This window comes from Simochromis diagramma, unplaced genomic scaffold (genome assembly GCF_900408965.1).
Source record: "Simochromis diagramma unplaced genomic scaffold, fSimDia1.1 OVJJ01000098.1, whole genome shotgun sequence".
NCBI classification, from domain to species: Eukaryota; Metazoa; Chordata; class Actinopteri; order Cichliformes; family Cichlidae; genus Simochromis; species Simochromis diagramma.
In genome coordinates, this window is record NW_024387019.1 from 1 (window position 1) to 8,901 (window position 8,901).

Genomic DNA, 8,901 nt, shown 5'->3' on the forward strand with positions numbered 1-8,901 from the left:
TGATGACAAAATGTGCTTGTTTTAGAACTTTGTGATGCTTAAAATGATCAGGAAATAAAAGCTGAATAGATCCACTTCAAACAGGAGAAGATTTCCAGTTTGCATCAGCTGGGAAACTCGCTCATATCCAGTGTTGGGCCAGTTACTTTCAAATAGTCATTCAAAATTAATTAAGTAATTCATTATAGTTACTAATTACTTCTTCAAAAAGTAACTTAGTTAGTAACTGGGTGACAAGGTTCTAGATGTAATTAATTACTAGGAAAAGTAACTATTGTGTAACTTTAAAAATACCCTCTGGGCTCCAGGGTATAATCGGCCATCATGACTCCCTTTGTCAGGGTCCTGGGTCGCAGCGGTTTGTGTTTCCTTTTGGTTTCATCTTGTGTTTGGTGTTTATTCTGATTTTGTTTTAGTTCTTAGGGTTTGGTTCTTATGTTTAGTGCTTCGTGTTTCCTCAGCCCTGCCTATGTCTGTCCTCTGTGCTCTGTTCCTGTCCTTGTGTTGTAAAACAGTCTGTGTGTTTCCTGTTTTACTTTGAAGGTTTGTGTCTCGTCTTGTGGTTCAGCTGTGCTCCCCTCCTGTGTGTCATCCCCTCATTACCTCGTGTGTATTTATAGTGTGTCTGCCTGTGTTGCTTGTGGCGTCGTCTGCATCTTGGTCCTCATTCACTCCACCACACGACTGCTGCCCCAGCCGTGACAACTCTTGATGTTTCCTCTACATTTACCTTTAAAAATTATTTACTTTGCCGTGTTTGGTCTCGTTCTTTTCAGCACAACCTCACGTGTCTGAATCTACAGTTGTGTTCTCATTTTGACAAACTGTATTAACACAACTGATCTAAAATCAGACAGAAAACAAAAAAGTTATATTTTTTACTGTAACAACCACGAACATGTTTAACGAATCATTTTCATAACTTTAAATGTAAATATAAACTTGAAAATTATACACACAAGTTTTGCAAACAACAAAGTTATTTGCAGCCATTTACCTTTTACCCTTTTTTAATAACCATTAAACTATTTCCAGAACAATCAGCTGTTCTGCATTCAATAAGACGCCACACAAATTATTTGTGCGACTCCAAAATAATAATTAGTGTCCAGTATAAAGGAGAAGATCACAGCCTGATACCTGCAGGTCTGACAGCAGCTCATAAGCAGAGAGTCTCGCTGCTGTCCTTAGACAGTAAACATGAACACGCGTATATATTGTTTATCATGACTCTGGTTTTACTGGCCTATCAACACAGTTTATAAACTGGTATATGTCACCTTGTTGCTTTGTCTGTAAGTGGTCATGTGATGGTCTTACCACGACTCCTTTATTCTTCCTCAGTCAAACAGCAGCACTCATGCGATTGTTTTGCCCCCTGAGCTCCAGCTGTTGTGCCAAAAAGTGATGGTCTGTCTGCGGGAGCGCACAGCTGCTTAAAGCTGCAGCGCCCAGATTACTTACAGCTACTTCCTGCAGCTGATATAAGCTGCTGTAAGCTGAACACAGCTTCAACCGTCTGTTTGTTGAAAAATAGTAACGCACCGCCCCACATTTTCTTGTTAGTAACTGTAACGGCGTTGTAACGATAGGAATAGTAATTAGATTACTCTTTACTGAAAGAAGTAGCGCGTTACTCCCATCACTGGTAACGAGCAGCCTGCAGAGCTCTCCAACCACCCCGTCTTTAAAGCCCATGAAAGGTTTTGCTTTGCACGGTGAACTTTGGTGACAGAGTGCAGAGGAAGTGCTCTGTCTGCGTCACGTTAAAGGAACCTGAACTCCATCACGTTCTGTATTTCCAGCCTTTACTGGGGAAACGTCTGTTCTTCCTGAGAACCACTGAGAAGGCCATAACCACCGCTAACGTGCAGCAGGTCAGTAACTGGTCTGGGTCACCTCCTCACCTGCACATTTAACAAACTGCACCGACCTCATTGGTTGACTGTGACGTGGATGCAGCCAATCATTCTGATCTTCTCGTGCAACCTGATGTTTCCAGGAAGTGAACTTTGGCGTGTTGGACTGCAGCGGCGGCGGCGGCGTCCTGAACAGTCTGGAAACTCTGCTGACTCACATCATGTTACCTGCTCTCAGGTCGCAGCAGGTAAAACACCTCCATCCATTCAGGCTTTCACTGAGCACAAAAAGGGAGATGTTTTAAGCTTCCAGTGATCACATGACGCCATATATGAAGACTTTGTTGATGGTGGGAAGGAAGAACTCTCTTTAAACAGGAAGAGACTGAAAGCAAAGAAAGGGGCAGGGAGGGGCAGCCATGAGGGTCAATCCTGTGAAGAGAAGCCAGTGTAGGAGAAATCTGCTGTTTCTAGTCCCTGTCAGGACTCTTGCTGCAGCATTTTGGATCAGCTGAAGGCTTTTCAGGGAGTTTTTAGGACTTCCTGATAATAATGAATTACAGTCGTCCAGCCTGGAAGTAATAAATGCATGAACTAGTTTTTCAGCGTCACTCTGAGACAGGATATTTCTAACTTTAGAGATGTTGCACAAATGGAAGAAAGCAGTCTTACATATGTGTTTAATATGTGCGTTGAAGGACATGTGCTGGTCAAACATGACTCCAAGGTTCCTCACAGTGTTACTGGAGGCCACACCTTGGGCTTATCTGTACCTGCTGGTTTCTCTTTGTGGGCTTTGACTGTAGAGCAGCTGTTACATAATGATCCATGAAAAGTCTTATTTGTGTGCAGTGCTCCTCCTGATGCTTTTGGCTGTGAATAAGGTAAAAAGTGAAACAGGAAAACACATTAACCTTTGTTGTTATTGCTGACCTTTGACCCTGTGCCCAGTCGTGGGGCTCTGTGCAGGACGGCGCCTCGTGTCCACACGTCCGGTCCTTCCTGTCCTCGGTGGATCAGTTTGTCAGTAATCTGAGCTCAGCCCGACTGAACATGGAGAGAAAGTTGCAGCTGCAGCACGTGGAGCTTCCTGACGCCATCAGCTGAGCAGCCCTGCAGACTACAGAGCAGCAGGTATGAAGCTCAAGCTGTTCACATCTCACACAAACAATGAGACTGTTGGAAATACAGGAAACATCATTTAAAGCTTTAAAAATCAACTCTCAGGTAAATCAAACCAGTTTATCTGTGGAAGCTGAAGGAAGCATCTGACCTGAGACGATGGCTTCTTTGAAATAATGAGTCCGTGTTCACGTGTGTTTAGAGGAACTCCTGTGTTTCGCTCTCAGCCAATAACAGTGAGCTGGTGGAGCGTCTGGAGGAGGTGTCGACCCTGTGGACCAATCAAATCAAGCAGGTGCTGACGGAGAGCGAGCAGATGAGGAAAGAGGCCGACGACGTCGGGCCGTCGGCCGAGCTGGAGCGCTGGAAGAGCCGCACGGTGACCTTCAACAGGTAGACGCGTCCTCTCAGCTGGATCTCCTGCAGCGTCAGCATTTACAGGTTTCACTTTAAACTCAGTTTATCAAACATGATCTGACGTCTGTGGACAGAAGCTCCTCAGACCTGCAACAGTTTAGTCTCCACTCTGAGACTTCAGGACAAAACCACTTTTACACAATATAACTTTCTGTTCTTTCTCTTTCTGCTCTTTAAAGTTGAAACGTTCCAAAATATTCATGTGTTTGTTTGTTTGTATAATAGTTTTTAACCCTTTCATGCATGAATTATGACGACATCAATCAGGATTTATTCTTTAGTATTTTTATTCATCTTTAGGGATGAAAAAAAATTTTGAACTTCATTTTTTTAAACATGTATTTTTCCATCTTGGTTTGAAGAAATGTTTTGTGCACTTACACTGGCTGACCAGTAGGTGGCAGGTATGGCGCGACACATCAGAGTCCAATGTAGAGTTTATGTGCAAGTACAACATCAGCACTGACACGAATACAAGCAAACAGCCTTTGAACTGTGTGTGTGTGTGTGTGTGTGTGTGTGTGTGTGTGTGTGTGTGTGTGTGTGTGTGTGTGTGTGTGTGTGTGTGTGTGTCAGGCTGCTGCAGTGAGCATAGCTGGACTGGCCATCGGGCATACCGGGCATTTGCCCGGTGGGCCGCTGGCGATTTTTTGTTTTTATGGGCCGATCGATTTTTTTTTTTTTTGGAAGGGAATAATGAAAGGTGTTGGATTGGCCAATTGGTCATGATCGACTCTGGGCTGGACCAATTACAGCCGAGGAGGTCGGATGCACCCTCCCCCTCGTTTAGCAATCTTATAGACGAACTAAAGAAAATGGAGAACAAAAAAGGAAAGGAGGTGCAGAAAAGAAACGAGCCCTTCAGGCAGAAGCTGCCAAATGTGTAAAAATAACTGAATTGTTTGGCAGTAGCTATGGCATACTGTAGCTTCCACAGATTTAGCAACATCAGCAAGTGGTGGAGGCCAGCAGGTGGATAAGGGAAAGGGGAGGCAGGAGGAAGAGAGACTGAGGCGGCCGCCGGTCATAGTGGCAGGTGAACTGAACTTTAGGTAAGAGGTTATGACCTGCTGTCTATCTGTGTCAGATATAAACCAAGTTTAGTTGGAGTTTGTTTTCGTTGTGCTGACTTTTTACAGTCGCTTAGAATAACTGGCACTGCGTACTAGCTAGCATGAAGGCATTTAAATATTGCTGGGCGGGTGCTATGAAGTTACTGATAGTAAATTTTATTTTATGCTTAAGGTTAGTTTCTCAAACTGCTCACAATCTTAACAAATTGTGCCAATCCTTACATGTTGCACCAGCTGATTTATCATCAAAAGGGGAGAAGTCCGTGACAGGAGACAGAAGAGCAGCAGCGAGAGATGGAGAGATGACTTTATGTCATCCATGAGGGATGCATTTGACATATGTTTCACATATTATAGCCCAACAAGTTACTTATAGCAGTTTAAATACGAGCAATCACTTTTTGGCAAATACCGGAAATCAGTTTTTTGCAGACAATCACTTTTTGGCACAACACCGGCTATTGCAGTTAATAATACAACAGCTTCTTGCCATTTTTTGTGTTTCTTTTTATAGCTGTGTAACTGAGTTCAATTGAAAGCCTGCATGCGCTAGTACCTCTTGCCACAAGTTCCCAGAATCCTTTGCGGTTTCTGAATGACGTCACATTTTTGGTGGGCTGGTCTCTAGTCAAAATGCCCGGGCTGATTTTTTGTCCCAGTCCAGCCCTGGCAGTGAGTCTCTGACTGCTGTAATCTGAATGCGGCGTATCAGCGAAGCTTCCACAGCGTCAGAGACAAACTGAGAGGAAACCTGAGAACAGACAGTTTGACTTCAGGTGATCAGGAACTGACTCTGAGTCAGAGCGTGTCAGCAGCGTCACGCTAACCTTTACACACGTGTGTGCGTGTTTTCAGTGAGAACTACATCTTCGGGAAGTTTGACTCTTTCTGCCGCCGTCTGGAGAAGATGGCCGACATGGCGTCCACGCTGGAGAGCCTGGCTGCTCTGCAGAGCATGAAGGTGGATGATTGTCAGAAACAAGTGACTCCATCAGATATTCATCAATGCACAATAATAATCATAATAAGACATTTATAATATAAAAATGGTCGAATTAAAGTCGATGCAAAGCTCCAGTGATGAATGGACATTTGTAATGATTTTGTATAAATGTATTTCCTCCTTTTATTATTTATTAATTGTGTCAAAAGTCTATTTTCCAGAAATGAGACGGATTCAAACTGAGCTCAGGTGTGTTTCAGGTGGAGGGCGTGGAGAAGATCTGTGTTCGCTACCAGACCATCGTCTCCACGACTGAGTCCAAGACCTGTGACGTCCTGGATCAGCGCAAACTGGAGGAGATTTCAAGGGGAAACAATAGAATCAGATAAACAGAATAACATACGAGACAAAATAGAAAAATACTGTATCTGTCATTTAGCCTGTATGACAATAATCATTTAAGCAGTGCTGTCCCTCAGCTTCATAGTAGATCCATCTGTGGGATCAGTTTGAAAATCCTAGCTGTCTTCTTTCTAGTTATCATGTTACAAGATTTTAAGAAAACTTGAACGCTGATCATGAGTTGAATGCCACTGATCTTCAAAATCATCCAAGCTTTTTGATAAATGCACACAAAAGTCGGGTGTCCATGCCACCCGCACGCAAGGTGACAAAAATACCCCAATCAGCCTTTCAAGCTGACAGCTAAAGAAACATTTCACCAGATTTAGCTTCTTGGATATTGTGTTCACTGTACTGTGTTCAAAATGTACTTCTCATTTAATAGAAGAAATGTAATCATGTCAATATAGAGGATTTCAAATTCTCCCTCCTGTTAATTAAAAAAAGAAAAAAGTAGGATAAGACATGAGAAACTCCTTGAAAAGGACCGTCTCCATTATAGCACCTCATGGAAGCTTTGTTAGACCACCTGTCATTAAAAACTAGAAAGACCATCCAGCATCGGGAGCTTTCAGACTTCCAGGTACGACAACAAGCCTATTGCTGGTTTGCCCACTCTGACTGTGTCAGTATTTGCTCCACATACCAACTGCTCTGACCCTAAAGTAAGCCAGAATCCCACACAGCCACATGTAGGCACATTCCAACCACAAAGAATAACTGGGGATTCTTCATCCTGTAAACATCCTGATAAACTGGTTTTGGTGGTTTGATGGGAACAGATCCTCACCTGATCAGGAATACCAACGATCACCCCACCACTCATGTCTTGTTGGGAAATGTTTGCAGTCCTCAAGCTGAGAAAGTCATCAGGTGCAGCAGTCATGAATACCATGTAAACATCCCTGTTGGTAGGACAAACAAGTAACAGTGGGATTCATTCGAGAAAACAGAACTTGTTTGATTCCCTGTCTGACAAAAAGAAATTAATGCAACGTAAAAATTAGATTTAAAAAATCAGCAGCATCATATGTAACCAGGTCCTAAATTACATATTGTTATAATTACACAAAATTTGTTCTAAAGCCCAAACTGCTCCTGGTATATCTGCCTTTTAGCACCTCCAAGCCTGTAGTCATCTTGGTTATTAGTTAGGCCCCTCCCCCGTGTGTCGCTATGTGTATAGGCACTGTTAATGCTAGCATGAACAGATCATTCTTGCTGGCTGTTGTAGTGGCTTGAGCTAACTCTCATCCCAACTGTTTATATTTGGTTACAGGAGCTGGAGTGGGCATTAATGCTCCACAATTTACAAGCTGGGACCTGCCGCTAATCCATGGTTAAAGCCTTTACCCACATCAACACTGCAGGCAGAGGCTAACATCTGCAATACTATTAATAATTACACATAACTGTAGCAACAACAAAGAGAGGCTCGAACAAGAAAGGCTTGAAACCCTTAGAAAAGACTGATCAGAGTTGGTTCAATGAACTCTGATCATGTTCATTCGGAGTTAAGCTCGTGTGTGTTTAGAGACAGAAAGCCATCATGTTACCAGGATTCTCCAGAGAAACACAGAAATAAAGAGCAGAGCCTCCATCTTCATTTAGTGGACAGAGGAACATGATCACAAATCAGTGTGGGCCAAAATGTGTATCTTACAAACTAGGAGGGGATAAAGTTATACCAACATACTGTAATATTTTTATAATACACACTAGCAAACTTTCATGCTGTGTGTGATATTACAAATATTGTATTGTGTGATATCACATTCTATTGTGATACAGCATTTTAATCTGACCTTTGATTTCTAAATGCTTCATTAAACTGTCAAATATACAAATATAGACAACTGTGGGATTTGTCTAAAGTATTTGCATATGCCATAGAAATGTTAGCACTCACAGTTTACTGGGCAAGGTTTATGCAACGTTTCAACAAGACCAGTCCACTTATGACAAACGCGATCATACCAGCATTATAGTACGATGCAGTCTCTGCATGATATGACTATCTATTCAGCTGCAACCTGACAGGGACAAAGTCTAGGAGACAGAAACTGGAGATAGACACCATTTACTGATGGACCTGTTATATCAGGTGACAATTCCACGTGAAAGTCAAAAGAAATGAATACATACAGGGCAAGTCTTTATGAGGCAAACATGATGTGCATCTCACACGAAAGCGATTTAGGTGATTTTCTGTGAGAAATGTGTAAAAAGATCCGTCCTCTGAATTTCAGATACTATTGATCTGTTTGTTGTGTGTCTGAGGGTTTACGCAGGGACGTTGTGTGTAAGCACTGATTGCTACAGTAGCATCCAATCAATGCTTACAGTGCAAAGAAACTGGCCTACAGTCTGACAGCTGCATTAATGTCTACACAATCTAAGAGTTTGAAAGATGGACACACGTGAGATGATCATAAATCCACAACAGAATCCTTTCTGTCCTGACATACTGATGAGAAAATAACTGAAGCACTCGTGTCAAGAACAACAACAAAAAGGGAAACATGCCTAACTTGGATTTCAGTGATTGTGAAAACAAACATATGCAAATGAATTTCCTCTGTGCGCTTTGCCTGATTCAGGAAATCACTATCAATCAAGTTGAGTGTGAGTCAGTGAGTATGTTGTGTTCACATAGACTGTTACCTCAGGGGCTAACTTACCAGATGAAATGAACCTTTATGGAACGGAAACCCAGAATTTGTTTCAAGTCACATTTTAGCTCAACCTGCATGGTGGAAAGTGCCTGTACCAGAGACATGATTGTTGCTGCTTAGGTTCAAATATCTAGTATATGTCAATAATGTAACAAAAAAGAAGAAGAAAATCTGTGGCGGTGTAAAAGTCCCACTAAATGCGTCTCTCGGTGTACATCTCAACTATATAACGATTAACCGCCAACTGTGAGTTCAATTTAAATTTTCCTTTACAAATGTGTGTTTGTTTAGGAAGGAAAGAAATGTGTGCGCACAGTGTTCGGCAATATAGACTCAAAGGCAGCACCAAGACTGGCACGAGACTATTTCCACTGCACTGAGGGTGGGAACTCCAGGCCTCGGGGCCGCTG

General features: G+C 42.5%; 2 long non-coding RNA genes across 2 annotated transcripts; both read left to right on the forward strand.

Annotated features, from left to right (window-relative positions):
* Positions 1-1,432: 1,432 nt before the first annotated feature.
* Positions 1,433-2,948, forward strand: LOC120739406. The gene is made up of 3 exons (XR_005697202.1): positions 1,433-1,877; positions 2,003-2,107; positions 2,811-2,948. It is a non-coding gene; the product is annotated as an uncharacterized LOC120739406 (long non-coding RNA).
* A 2,192-nt stretch (positions 2,949-5,140) lies between these two features.
* Positions 5,141-5,841, forward strand: LOC120739407. Its single transcript, XR_005697203.1, has 3 exons — positions 5,141-5,247; positions 5,327-5,432; positions 5,675-5,841. It is a non-coding gene; the product is annotated as an uncharacterized LOC120739407 (long non-coding RNA).
* The last annotated feature ends 3,060 nt before the right edge of the window (positions 5,842-8,901 follow it).